The following is a 14,542-nucleotide window of genomic DNA, read 5'->3' as shown; positions in this document are numbered from 1 at the left end:
GAGGCTGGACCCAGGGCCTGCGGCCAAGCCACTTGACCCAGCTCTCGACCACCTCTGCCCTCCTTCCCCGCCTGCCCAGTTTAAGAGAAACCAGCCTTGCCAAGAAGCAGCACATCCCACCAGTGCCCCGAGAGGAGAGTTAGAGTGGGGCCACCCTCTCCTCCAACTTCCATGGCGAGAGTCTGAGACAGACTGGCACCCCCAACGCCTGCTCAGTCCCCTGTCACTAACACTGTGGACCCTGGATCCAAACTGCCTGGCTCTGCCACTTACCAGCTGTGTCACTGACAAGTGACTTTGCCTCTCTGTGTCTCCATTTTCCTATCTGAAAAATGACAAGAGGGGGTGACAGTCATTGAAAGCCCAGTAAATATCATCTGTTCAGGTCTCCCTCCTCTTGCTCCTTATCCTGCGACACCATTGCTAGTATAATGGCATCGGCTGCCACCCCCAAGCAGAACTCACTCTGCTCTTACTCTGAGCAAGGTCCTTGAAGGGTCAGGGCAGGTGGCATCAACAAGCTAGGACTCCCCCCACCAGCCCAGGGTGCCAGGCCACCGTGCCCCGCCCAGCCCGCCACTCCTGGTTTTGGAAAAGCTGAGAGTTGAGGGGGTGACGGGTTCACTCTTTTTTGACTGTTGTCATCTGATTGAAAAATGAAACGGAAGCCCGGCTGTGGCCAGGGAGAGACCGGGAGGAATTTGGCTGAGGCTCTGGCCCTGGGGAAACCCTAATTCCTTGGTGGATGTTTACCGCCTCCTGCCAGGCCGCGGGCCACCCCTGGGTTCACCTCCTGCGCGCGGCCAGCAGGCTGCCTTTGTCCTCTGGGCTGGCGGACACCCTCCCGCTCCGGATCAGGCCAGGGCGGCCGAGGCGGTGTCTCCTGGGGCTTCCTCCCAAATCGGTCTTCACCTCACGGAGTCCCCTGTTCCAGGTTCTGTTCGACCTTGACCCCTGCCATCACCAAGTGCACTGGGGCACAGTGTCTGTCCTTCTCCTGCTCGCGGCCCCTTTGGGGAGACACTGTGTCCCTGTTTCTGGGCAGCAGAAGTGGATCTCTGTGTCACGTCAACTTGCTTGTGAGTGGGGACCTCAATCCCTGTTTGCAGACTCCACAGTTTTCCAGACCTAAATTCATCCGACCGGTGCCACTTCTCCCAAAGCCCCTTGGTGACCGGCAAGAGGAGACTCCCAGGATCCCTTTCTTTCCATCATGGGTGACAGAATTGTAATTGTCACTGGGATGGGCACAGGTATCCCCGAGGGAGCTACTTAGAAATGCAGATTTCCAAGCTTTGTCCACAGATGTTTGGGCTCAGCGGATTTGGGGTGGTCCTGGGGAACCTCGATGTTAACCATGGCCTTAGTGGGTCTCCGTGGCCCAGGAGGGAAACCAAGTCATCCTTTCCGCAGTGCTGAGGGCCGAGCGGGGTGTGTCTCTGCGCCCCACCCCGTTGAGGTGAGCAACTGCACCCAGATCCGCACCCCGCACGGGAAGGGAGTCCTGGGGCCCTGCCCACCTTAGGCCACCTCCCCACCAGGTAAGCCTTCATCTTCCAGGGGAGGTTCAGAGGCCCGGGGGACTCGGCGTCTCTCTTGCCGGTGGAGAGCAGAGAGACTTGGTCTCTGACCCCCCGGCCGAACAGCCCATCGCCCACCGCCTCCTCCTCGGGGAAGGGAGGGAAGAGACCTGAGGGCCACAAACATGGCCTGTCCAGGGCCAGGGGTAGCTCAGCGGTGGAGCTTGTGCCACGGAGCCCCCAGCCCTGGGCTCAACTCCTGGCACCAACAAAAAGAAAGATGAATTTTGTCCAGTGACGAGAGACGATTTTCAGGGTTGCTGAGGGACCCCAGTGCAGGGGAGTGTTCCAGGGTAGGGGCAGCTTTGGGGCTCTCGTACCCTTGGAGGGGGCAGACGTGTAGGCATGGACTCCTGGCCACTCATTGTCCTCAAAGATGCCACCGTGAGGGCTCCGTCTCGGCCTCTGTGAAAGCTACTTCTCATCTCAGACTCCACTGCCCGGAGGAGCTCTGTCCCTGGGCCACCAGCACACACCCTCCAGGGTTCCACTGGAGCCTGTGTCCCTGGGTCCTGGGTGTCCTAGACCTGCCCCAGGGCGAAGGAGGGAAAGTGGGGGGACTTCTGGAGTCAGAAGACCCAGCCCAGCCCCAGGGGACTCCCTGCCCAAGTCCAGAAGACGGTGTCCCCATGAGATATGATCAAGCCACCGGCTCCCCGAGGAGAAGCTAATGAGGCGAACTATCAGAATAGAAGTGGGGAGAGTTCTAGAAAGAAGTGCTGCGCATTGGTGTTGAGGAGGGGAGGCCAGGTGGACAGGTCTCCAATGGGTCACCAGGTGCTTCCCTGGCATCAGGCCACCTGCTGGAGTGTGACCTGGAGGGTTGAAGAGACAGTCACAGCCCTGGGCCTGTGGGGACTGTGGCCTAGCGGGGCAGGAACATGCTAGGCAAGGAGACGGGTGTGACCTGCCGAGGGGGCTGGCTCGGGGAGCATGGAGGAGCCGTTGTACCCGCCTGGGACCCGAGAGAGAGGGGACGAGAGAGGGGACGGGGGAGGACCTCCGTGACAGAGCACAGCGACTTGGGGCTGGGAACAGGCTGAATGCAGGAGGCAGGTGGCCTGATTTGAATCCTGGCGTGGCACTTCCCGTGACCATCCCCTGTTTAGGGACAGAAGTGACATTTGCAAAACAGCTGTCCTCACTCATGGACCCTGTGGTCTGCCTTCCGGTCCAGGCCTCAGGGAGCACAGCCCTGAGGCCACAGATGAGAAGGAGTTTGTCACTCAGAGCTCCCAGAGGAGGGGGTACACCGTGTCTCCCCAGGAAACTCCAAGGCAGAGAGGGAGGGCAGAGGAGTCCCCGCTGCCATCGGTGGCAGGGTTTGGGGGAGGCGGCCCGCAGGCTGGGCCTGTCTTGGTCACGTGAGGCCAGGGTGGGGGGGGATACAGGGCAGAGTGACAGGGCCCGAGGGTGACGAGGGTGACGAAGGAGGTGTTGGGGGCAGTGGGCTGGGGATCGGGGGTTTGCTGGGCAAGGTGGGCTCCTGGCCGAGTGGAGCCAGCTGACCCTGGGCGGGGCCCTTCCAAGGCCTCAGTACCTGGAAATAAGGAAGGACTCAACACGGAGTCAGAGGACGCAGGGCAGAGGGGGCCGTGGTCCTGAGGGGCGCTGGGAGTCTGGGCTCCGCCCCGAGGTCCCCTTCCCCCTGCAGGTGAACCCGCGGCCGCCGGCTGACTTCAAACTCCATAAATCACAGCTTTCTTTCTTTCTTTTTTTTTCCCAGTCTCTGTTTGGAGAAAGTGAAATGAACAAATGAAGACAGGAGTGAAATTAAAAGATAATTGGGAGTCTACGTTGGTCTCCCTGCGCGCGGGCAGGATAAATGCACAGCTCTTCCTCCCCAGGCTGCAGGGCCGGAGAGCAGCCGGAGACATGCGTGTCGCGCAGACGAACGGCCCCTCTCTGCGGGGTCAGCCTCACGTCCACCCTGCCAGGCCACCTGCCCTCTGCCCAGACTCTGGGTTCTCGAGGCCGGCTCCAGGTGGCCATGGCAGAAGAGGCCCCGAGGCTGGGGGCAGGTGGGCACGGGCGCCTTGGGAGGGGAGCTGTGTGCAGAGTGGCGAGAAGTTGGAGGGGGGCTCGGGGGGCCACACGGCCCCTAACACACTTGCACGTATGCGTCCCCACGTACACAAAAGGTGCCTGTGTTTGTACGAGGATATGCGTGTGCACACACACGAGAACATGCGCACACACACAAAACACGCGCACACATGCGCACACATGCACGAGGGAAGGCATAGATCTTCTGAGTCTTGAAAGGTCAGAGATCCAGCCAGGTGCCCTGTGCTCTAGTCCCAGCTAGACTGGACGGGAGAGGGAGGGAGGGAGGGAGGGAGAGAGAGAGAGAGAGAGAGAGAGAGAGAGCGCGCTTCTGCCTGGGACTAGGACACGGGGCAGGGCTGGGCTGTGGAGAAGGAGGTCACACATTTGCTGGTGACTTTCCACTCTGACTGGGCCCTTCCTTGGGTAAACACTCCCTGACATACGCTGGGTTCTATGGCACTCCACATCCCTGGCTTGTCCCTGTGGCCGCTGTGCACTGCACACCCCTGCGGTTGTCACAATGCCTGATGTTTCCTTCTGGTCGGCAAATAGCCACCGCCCCATGCCACCAGCCTGCCTGCCGCTCCCCCAGCACGCCCTCGTCCTGCCCCCGTCTCCCTCTGTCCTCCCTCCGTCCCCCCCCCCCCGCAGACATGAACTCCAGGTCGGCCCTTGGTGCTGCTGTGAGGGTCTTCCGAAGGCTGCCTCCTGCTGATGGGCAGCCCCCCATGAGCGTGTTGAGGTCTCCTCCAGCGTCACCCCTCCAGGCCTCCGCTGTGCTCCATCTAGGGGGACGCCGGTGCTGGAGGGGCCCCTCCGACCAGCTCTGGGGACTTCTGAGCCTATGAAGGTAAAACCAGGACCATGATGGACCTGGGTGGGGCTGTGGAGACCCAGTGCCCGCTCCCTCATTCCAGGGCACCCCGGCAACTATCCAGACACATGACCTCAATGAATAGCCTCGTGGTTATTAAGGGACTGGCCCCGACCCTGACCAGGTGTTTTGATTCTGCACCCCGCGCTGCTCCAATATCATTCCATTTTATAGATAAGAATGTCGAGGCCCCTAGGAGGTGACCTCCTCCTCCAAGGGCCAAGGCTTGGAGTGGCCTGCAGGGGGAGCTCTAGGCGACCTTCTCTTTGACCTGGGACCCGTCACTCACCCAGCCCACCCTGCTGCCTGCCACCAAAATTCGTCTCCATAGCACCCTGGGGAGAGCCAGGTGGTGCTCCAAGGGACAACCTTGCCCCTCAGTTTCTGTACGAGCAGAGACCAGGACACTGGGGTGGGTGGGGCAAGGCACACAGCAGCTGCCGAAAAGAGGTCTGTCTGTGTGGGGGAGTTTCAGGGCAGGAGGAAATGTCCCACTTAGGATGGCCACCACACAGGCCATTAGGAAGCGGAATAATGGCTGGGATCCGTGCCTGTGAATGTGATGGGGAAATTGAATGTGAAGCGGTTGGCGGTGCCCGCGGAGGCGCAGTGCCTGCTGATTTCCCCCCCTGGGGGGCGGGGGTGGAAGACGAGGAAGGTCCTGAGGCTGCGGTGGTGGCTCCTGCCCCCCACCCCCCCACACACCGCAGAGACAGACTCGCCCGAGGACTCGGTGCAGAATAATCACAGCGAGAGCCGCGTCCGCAGGGCTCTCTCCTGCCAGGACCGGGACTCTGCGTGGCCTCCCACGTCATCTTCCCTGTCCTCCGTAGCAGCCCTGCCTGCCAGGTCGGAAGATGGACCCATCTCCTTGGAGGAGAAAACCGAGACTCCTTTTCTTGCCCAAGGCCAGGTCTGTTCTGCCCCCAGGTCGTCCTCTAGGAATTCTTGCCACTCAGGGAAGCCACCCCCCCAGGAACTGGCTGACGTGTAGGGTCCCAACCCCCCTCAAAAAACCAGACTCTCCCTCTCAGCTGGACCTCGGTGATTCTCCCGAGGCACCCTGAGCACCTGGGTCGGTGTCCCGCCCTCCCACCAGCTGCACCTTGAACCTCAAGAGCATGCGTTCCCTCCCACCGAGGGTCAGAGAGTGGCCAGTGGTCCCTTGAAGTTTGAGCTGCGGGTTTCTTGTTTTTGTTTTGATGCTGGGGATGGAACCCAAGCCACACCCCCAGCCCGCTTTATATTTTATTCAGAGACAGGGTCTCCCTGAGTTGCTCAGGGCCTCACTGAGTTGCTGAGGCTGGCTTTGAACTTGTGATCCTCCTGCCTCAGCCTCCGCAACCGCTGGGCGGACAGGCTGCGCATATTGCACCCGGCTCTCCCGTGTCAGTCTCGATGAACATCTCTACAGAGGGTGACAGTTTTTTTTCCTGTGCCTCAGTTTCCTTATCCCTCAAATGGGAAGGATGCCACCCATCTCTTGGGGTTATTGTCAGAAACACGTTGAGGTGTGTCCTCCAGAAGGCTTTGAAGGTTGTGGGGATGGGCGGGCCCTGTCGTGCGTTGAGCACCTACTATGTGCCAGGCACTGGGGGAGGGACTTCACATTCTTCGTGCGTTGACGCGGGTGTAGTGGACCCTGGGTGAAGGGCTTCCGGTGGCTTTTTCTCATTCAAGTGAATTTTGACAACCCTACCTGGCAAGCGGAGTCGTCCTGGTTTGTAAGAGGAAGCCCAGCCGTCGACGGAGAGGTCACTTGTTCAAAGTTGCACAGTAAAAAAAATGGCAGCCCTGGGACTGGGCCCAGAGCCCGTAGAGCTAGGGCCTGCAGCAGGGCTGCCTCCTCCTGGCCTCCGGTCACTTCTCCTGACGGCACCCCTGAGCGCCACCAGCCTGCTGCGCCCTTCCAGCCACACAGAGGTCCCTGGCTGCCGTGGGGCCGTCCTGACCGTCCTCTCTCCCTGGGCTCTCGCTTGCCCCTTTTGTGAACGGCAAACCTCGATCCTAAGCTGCGCTGCCCGTCTCCAGGATGTCCCGTGGTCCCCACAGTCTCTCCAATCAAATCTAAGGGCCTCGGCCTGTTCTCGGAGGTCCCCTTGACATCCCAGCCTCGTTTGTCACTGTTCCCAAACACCCGTTCTGCTCCAGCCAAGCTCATCCGTTTACTGTCCCCTTGTCCCCGCCGTCACACTGGCCATTTCTCCCTCTCAGGAAGCGCTTTCCCAAATCTCGGCTGTACTGTTCATTTTTGCAAAACCCAGATCAAACCGGCCTTCAGCTGGGCATGGTGGGGCAGGCCTGTCGTCCCAGCTACCTGGGAGGCTGAGGCAGGAGGATCACAAGTTCAAGGCCAGCTGCAGCAAGTTAGCGAGACCCTGTCTCAAAATAAAAAGTGAAGAGGGGCTGTGGCTCAGGGCTGGCCCAGCACGTGCAAAGCCCTGGGTTCGTCGGTACCCGGGAAGGACCACAAACACGGAAACAAAGAGCTTATCCTCGGGACTCAGGCCAGAGAGGGGTCCTTCCCTCTTGCTGGGTCCTGGATTCCTCTAAGGATCCGCTGGAAGTTCTGGACCCTCTCTGGAAATCTGCACGCTCTCATAAGACTCCCAGTGCAAATCCAGAAGGCCCCGGCCCTCCCAGTCCTGGGTAATAGGAAGCCAAAGGAAGGAGCGCTGAGCTCTTGGGAAGCACGTGTCAGATTGGAGCGTGGGAGAGAAATAGGTCCGTCAGCTGAGGGTGGCAAGTTTTGAAGGGTGCGCTTCAGTTTGCTCTATGCAAAAGAAGATTTCTCCACCAAATAAGCTTTGAAAACACTGCTTTGTTATCTCCGAGTCTCAATCTCTTCATCTGTAAAATGGGGCCAATACCACTGGCTTCTGTTGAAGTTGTCATGGAAACGCAAATGAGTTCAGGTGAACTGAGGACCACCCCCCGCCCCAGCCTTTTGGGCCCTGCATCCTGCAGGGCAGACCGGGGAGAGAAGCAGAGACGCTCTCCTGCACACCTCGGTGGTGAGTGGGGTCCCCAGGGGCTCCCAGCTCCTCCCCAAGCCAGCAGGGAGAGGGGGGAGGGTGGGCAGCCCTGAGAGGGGCTCTCCCTCCTGTCTCCCCCGGAGGCTCGGAGGCTCGAGAGCGGGCGCTGGCTCCTGAAGGAAGGGCGGTTTGCCTTCCACAGCCCTGAGCCTCTAACGGGAGCTCACTCTGCCCCACCAGGGCCCAGCTGGCCCATTAGAGCTTCTCTGGCTGATTGCAAATCAAGGCTCCTGTGCAGAAGGTGGCGAGAGAGGCCCGGCCAGGGACAGCAGCTGGGCAGGCCCCCAGGCAGCCGGCCTCTGTGGGCTGGTGCACCAGGGCCTCCGGGGATGGAGACCTAAATGGAGAAGGGGCAGCTTTGTTGAGCACCTACTATGTGCCAGGCACCGGGGGAGGGACTTCACATTCTTCGTCAGTTAATTCTTAGGACAATCCTGTGGCAGAGAGGAATCAAGGATTCACCACATTCCCATCTGTTTCCTTTTTCTGGACCCCGGCTCCCGTGCAGCAGGGGAGACTGTGGCATTTGTGTGAGCCCTGGCCTCAGAGGGGGGCAAGCGGAAGTGAGAGGGCGGCTTCTGGGTCCAGGATGTGAGGAACCAGCATGTGGCCACGCCCTTCTCTCAAGGTTGCCGTGGTAACACGGGAGGCCACGTCTCCAGGGCCACTGACAGGAGCCCTCGTGACGATAGCCTGACGTGGCTGTGTTCAGCCTTTGCTGGTGGCAGAAGCCAGTGTCCCTGGCCTGCCCCAGGGGAAGCTGGAGGAATGGAGGGGGTGCCCCCAGTGCAGATGGGAACACAGGAGTTCCAAGAGGCTCCAAGTCACGCAGCTGGAAGGCTCGGTCCCTGAGCCACCCCATAGGGTCCCCACCGTAGGCCTTACTGAACCTGCCGGTGCCCGGCCTTCGGAAAGCCACAGTTGGTGGGGGATGGCAGAGCGGGTCATGCCGGAACAGGACAGATGACGGGGCGGGGCGGGGCGGGGCGGGGGGGGGGCCCTGGAAACCCAGAGGCAAGAGCCGCGTCTCCTGGGAAGGACGCGGAGAGTCCAGTCGTGAGGGGTTCAGCAGGTGTCCAACGAGACTTGAAATCTAGAGTCCACGGCCGCAGGGCTCCTGGGGCTGGAGACCCTAATTCATAGGTGTATGTATAGGGGTGGGTCTGAGCCCTTGAAAGAAGTGGGAACTTGAAGTGGTCAGAGTTAATTTCCAGAGTTAATTGGGTGAAATAACACGGGGACAAGGTGATGGTAGGACCTGAAGCAAGAAAGATGGAGATTAGAAGTAAGGAAGGACTTCCCTTCCAAATAATGCAAGGTCTATCATCTCATCAGCTGCGCGGAGCACTGGGAGGAAACTGGAGAAACAACACTCACTCCAGTGTGGGGAGGGGACAGTCCCTGCCCATGACCCGGCATCCTGGCCATGACTTCGTCCTCACTCCCAGGAGCCCGAATCTTCTCTATGTTCTGGGTTCTGAGTTCCAGTTTCCCAGGTTCCGTGATTTAAGGATGGCGTCCTGGCCCTGGGCTCCAGGCTGGGGCCGAGAGGGGCTGCCCGATTGTCAGCTGGTCTCGTGCCACATCTGCCTGGGGGTGGCCGATCCTGCCGCTGAGGTCATGCTCCTCTCCGAGGTGGAGGTTCGCATTCCGAGGCTGCCAGGTGGCGGGGCCAAGGTGAAGCCCGAGGCTCTGGGGGAGCCTGGGTCCCTGGGTCTCCGGGCAGCTGGCTTTCCAGGCAGCAGAGTCTCTCAGTGCAGAGGGGACCTCAGAGAGCCCAAGTCCCACCGTCTGGGACTGCAGGAGCCATCAAGCGCCCCAGGGAGGGAGCCCCCTCCCCCTGGGTGAAAGGGGAGCAGCTTCCGGAGGTCAGTGCAGGCCCACACCTGCTCCCCCGTGCTGGGACCTGGACTGTCCCCTCGGCCACCGCCCATCCTACAGCGAGCTCCCCTACCTCAGCGCGGTCTCACAAAGGAGAAGCCAAGGCCCAGCAGGGAAGGGACCCTGTCCCCATGTCCCAGCCGGGAGGGGGTGGGGCTGGGGTTTGAGGCCACTCTAACTCTGGAGCTCTGGGCTGGGCACAGAACCCGCTGCCCCCCAGTAGGGGACATGGACACCTCAGACCCTGAACGGCCTGTGCAGCCTTGTAGGGCCAACGAGGGGCCTGCACCCGTGGATGTCCCCGGAGTCCCACGGGGTTCCCGTCTCACCCAAGGGACGCGAGGAAGGGCGGCTGGGCCGGGCTGGGCCTGCTCCTCCTTGGTACCCCATAAACATTTGTTGAATAAACAAACGAGCAGAAAACCCTTAAATAGGCCTCGTCAACAAGGGTCAGCGCGCGCAGTGACCCCCCGACTTCCACTCCCTTGGTTTCTGGAAAACTCTGAGCGGGCGTGGTCAGGGCCCAGTCCATCAGAGAGGGTGGAAGGTCATGGGACACAGGGGATGTGGCTCACAGAGATGCCTGAGGGCAGGCTCCCTCGGGGCAGCGCCGCCTGGCCAAGCCTTGTGCAAGGGCCCTGAGGCAGGAAGGGACAGCCACACCAGGGGGGCGGTGGGCCGCGGTGGCTGGACCGGAGCCTGCGTCACCAGGCACAGTGGGCCGAGGTCTGAGCTCAGCCGTCCACGCTTTCTAAACGCCCTTCTCAGGGCCAGAGGGACCGGCCACGGTGTGCGTCAGACCCCAGAGAAGGCTGAGAGGGAGAACTGAAGGGAGGAAGCCGACCTGAGGGCCGAGGAAGGACTTGAGGACTCCGAGCGTCCAGTCCCGCGGCCCATCACTCTCTTCTGTCAGGACACACAGGTGGAGCCCTGGCGTCCTCAGGAAGGAGTCGTGTGTTTGGGGCCAGGAGCCCCTTTCTCTGGGCCCTGGTTTTCCCATCTGTAAAATGGGTGGGCTGCAGTCGGTTCCTGTGCCGCCGGTCATCCCAGGGCGTCCTGCAGAGGACGACGGGAAGACCCAGAGTCTGTGGGCTGGTGGCCTCGGGACAGGCAGATCTGCCGTCACAGCCCCTTCCTGGGCTCCCCGGGCCCTGGGCTCTGCCCTCTAAGATGCCCTCCTGGTCCTGTGCCAGCCTGGCACGCCTTGGCCCCCAGGGACCAGCCCCAGCACTGACACCTCGTGCTGCCCACCAATTGCCGACGAGTCCAACGAGGAAAACAGCACCGTGCCCTTCGCCCTCGCTGGTGCCCCGCGCTGGTTCAGCGTCCCATCTGACTCGGGGCCCAGGGACCCTGAGCGGAGGTCTGTGGTCACTAAGGTGGCGCCACTCTGCCTCGGCTCAGAGAGGGCGCGGGACACGGAGCAGAAACCCCAGGAGGACTGCCACCCGCAGCGCCAGGCCTGACCCAGCTCCGCCCTGACCCGCCCCCCCCTCCCCCGGCCAGCCACTGCCCCTCCCCCACCGCGGCAGAGTCAGAGGCCGTCAGGGAGCTGGCCTCGGTGGCCCCCGGGGCAGCCTCCGGAACCAGTTTTTCTGGCTCTGGACCTGAGCCCGAAGCAGTGGCTGTGCCAAGTCTGGACACAGAGGACGGGAAACTGCTCTCTCAGAACCTCCCTGTCACACAGCCTTCTCTGGCTTCTGTGGGCTGGGGGGGGTGAAGGGGGACCCTGAGGCTGGGGCTGACGTCTGTGACCAGCTGCGCAGAAGCCTGTGTGGGGCCAGGGGACCCAGAGCTCAGAGTGGGAGTCCCGGGCCCCGGGTCTCCTCACCTGCTATGGTCAGGCCCTTCCTGTCCTGGCCTCAGTTTCCCCACCTGGAAGATGGGGGCAGGGGGCGATGGATCCCAACCAGGTCCCACACAGCCACCAGGCAGCAGGCCTGGGTGTCCACTGGCCTGTGCACACGGCCACAGGCAGAGGCGTGGTGCGGGTGGGGAGGAGAGCGGAGGCTTCTGGGGCAAAGAGCGGAGCCCGGGAAAGACTCCAGAAGGACCCTCGGGAGGCCAGGCCCCGCCCCGGCTGCAGCGCTGGCTTAGGCCGTGTCCCCGTGAGCTCCGCACCCTCTCTCTGGGCAACTGGGTCTTCGCCTGTCAGAGAGCATCCTGGGCCTGAGAGACCCCCAGCGTCCCCATGGCCCTGGGCCCGCCACGCCCCTCTTCCCAGGTCCAGCGTCAGGCCCCGGGCACAGCACTGAGGACCACGACACTAGCCCTGCTGGCTCTGCAGGTGGAGGACGGGCTGAGCCAAGGACAGCTGGCCACCCCAGACAGCGGGGACACAGCCTTGCTGGCCCCCTGGGTCCTGCCCAGGGAGACGCATGTTGGCCTGTGACCCTCCAGCACCACAGGTCATTCCAAGGCGCTGTGTCCCGGTGCCCGGGGTCAGCAGCACCAGGAGGCTCGAGCAGGGTGTTGAGGAAGGGCACCGCAGCCTGACCGGGCCCTGGCCGATGCCCAGCCTCTGGCCCCTTGTGTGGCACTGTCCAGGGAGGAGCAGCTCTGGGGCCTGGGACAGAGAGTGGGGGGCGTGTGGGCCTGAGGGGCCCGGCCAGGGCAAGCGCCTCCCACACTCCCCCTATGTTCCTCTCTGCACCCCTTTGTCCTGGGCCCACTTTCTTCCCCATGAAACAGATTCAACTTGGTGACCCCCACTCCTGAGCCTGTTGCCATGATCGCTCCCCAGGCCCCGTCCCCGAGGGAGGCTTCCCCTGCAGCTGCCACCTTGGGCTCCCAGAGAAGTCCTCCTGCCCTTCCCAGGCCCCAGGTCCCTGCTGGGAAACACGCTGCGCCCCCCACACCCAGGAATCGCTGAGGCTACAAACAGCCGTGACCTCGTCCGCCGCAGCCTCTGGAGCCGCTGCAGAGCCCCAGCCGAGCAGGCTCAGGGGAGCTGTGCTCTGCTCCTGGGGCGCTTCCCGCAGCTCTGGAACAGATGGCCAGCTACTGAGTGCAGACTGCAGGGAGGACTTCCAGCTCCAGGCCGTTTGGGAGCACTTACTTGCAGGGGTGGATAGAGGCGCAGTCTTTGCTCTCGGGGACCCGTAGTGGCAGAGAGATAGAGACATGGATTCAGGAAGCGTGGAGTGAGCCCAGGGGTGCAGAGGGCAGAGTGGGCTCCAGCCCAGACTTCGGGGGCTCGCAGGGCGAGACAGGCTCCATCGGGTATTGTCCCCTGAGGGAAGGTCCCTGGAGGTGGGTCTCATGGGCTCTGATGGGTGGAGAAGGGAGGCGGTGGCCGCTCCTGTGGTGGCCAAGGGTTCAGCCCCTCGGGCCAGATAACCTGGGTTCAGATCCTGGTTCTGCTACTTGGCGAGTCTGTGCCAGTGAGCACCGTTGCTTGGTCATTTAGATTCAGGAGCCCTTCAGTCCTTGGACTGAGCTCTTTTGCATCAGGCCAAGTTCATGGGGATCTCACCCTGGGGAGAGGGCAGGAGGAGGGAGCCCTGGGCAGGAGGCTCTGACCCGCCCTCGGGGAGCCCGGCCTGTGTCGCAGGCTGCTGTGCAGGGTAGCCCTGGGCGGGGGCCAAGAGGCTGGCCATCTCTAGGCCCGATGGGTCCAGTCATTCCAGGTGGGCTCCCTGGAGGAAGAGGTCAAGGTAGGTCCCTTCCTAAGCTACGGAGGCTGGGAAGAGGCCTGCTGGGCTGGCGGCTGGCAACGCCCCTGTAGCTGGAAGAGCGAGGATCTCAGTCCAAAGAGGGTGCCCTGAGCTGGGACGTGTACCTGCGTCCACTGCCGCGGGTGACGACCGTCTGGCCATCTTACGGGCTTGCTGAGAGGCACTCACCAGGGATGCCTGGGTCCTGATGCCTTAGCCCCGATCGCCCAGCCCAGGGGAGCTCGGTAGGCACCAGCCATTTCTATGAGTGGGACAGAGGACTGTGCAGTTCCAGCCTGGGGGCCGGGCAGAGCCCTGGCCTGGGGGGTGACGGGCTGCCAGAGTGGCTGGGGAGGACGCGGAAGGAGCGGCCCAGGCTGGGGCTGGAAGGCCACCAAACCTCAACTAGGTCACGGGAAGCCCCGGAGCACACAGAGGGCTCCGAGGGGTTTGCCCGGGGCCAGGGTTTGGCCAGAGCAGCCTCCAGAGGCTTCCTGGGGTCATGGCACCCGCAGCTGCACTGCTGCCCCGGGGCTCACATGGTCCGACCCGCTGAGCTTCAGGGACCAGGGTCCTGGCCCCAGAGGACCTGGCCACCCAGGATGTGGCCCCGGATGTGGCCCCGGGCCGTCGGGTTCTGGGCCTCACTCTTTTCTTCTTTTCCTTTAGGAAATATCCTCTCTCCCCCCACATTTTACTGGTGCGCAGCAGCTGCACCGTTCGAGGGTTTTCTGGTCACATATCCGTGTGCACGCGATGCCCAGGAGTATGATTTGGGCACTGTCCCCCACGTCCCCCGCCCTGCCTCCAACCCTGGTCTCTTTGCTCTCCTCGTCTCCTTTGATCTTCAGGAGACCACCCCCCCACCCTTCTTTTCCCTTTTCCTCCCTAAACGTCCCCAGAGGAGAGAAGACCTGCCCCTTTACCTTCCGGGCTTGACTCACGTTGCTTAACACAACCGTCTCTCGTTCCATTCGTTTTCCTGCAAATGACGTGATTTCCTTCCTCTTTGTGGCTGGATAAGCCCCATGGTGTATGTAGGCCACCTCTCCCTGTCCACTCACCCGCCGAGGACACCTGGGCTGGACACCTGGGCTGGCCCCATCCTGGGCTACTGTGAGCTACGCTGCGGTTACCACGGGGGACTGTGATTCTTCAGGGTAAACATCGAGGGGCAGGAGAGCTGGTCACACACACGGTGGCTCCCTGCCCAGTCTCTTGGGGAGCCTCCTGCTGATTTCCAGAGTGACTCACTGTCCCACCACAGTGTAAAGTGGCCCCTCCCCCACCCGTCCAGCACTTATTGTCATTTGTGTTCCTGATGCCCCTGGGGCCCTCGCTCTGGACCCTCAGCTAAGATCCCCAGGTGGAGAGGGCCCCGGGCAGAGCTGGCAGCCAGGGGAGATCCGCTGACCTCAGCCAGTGGCTGTGCCTCCCTCCCAGGGCAGGGCCCCAGGCCAGGCTGTG

The sequence above is a fragment of the Marmota flaviventris genome, chromosome 10 (assembly GCF_047511675.1).
Source record: "Marmota flaviventris isolate mMarFla1 chromosome 10, mMarFla1.hap1, whole genome shotgun sequence".
NCBI classification, from domain to species: domain Eukaryota; kingdom Metazoa; phylum Chordata; class Mammalia; order Rodentia; family Sciuridae; genus Marmota; species Marmota flaviventris.
This window is presented reverse-complemented; position numbering follows the sequence as displayed.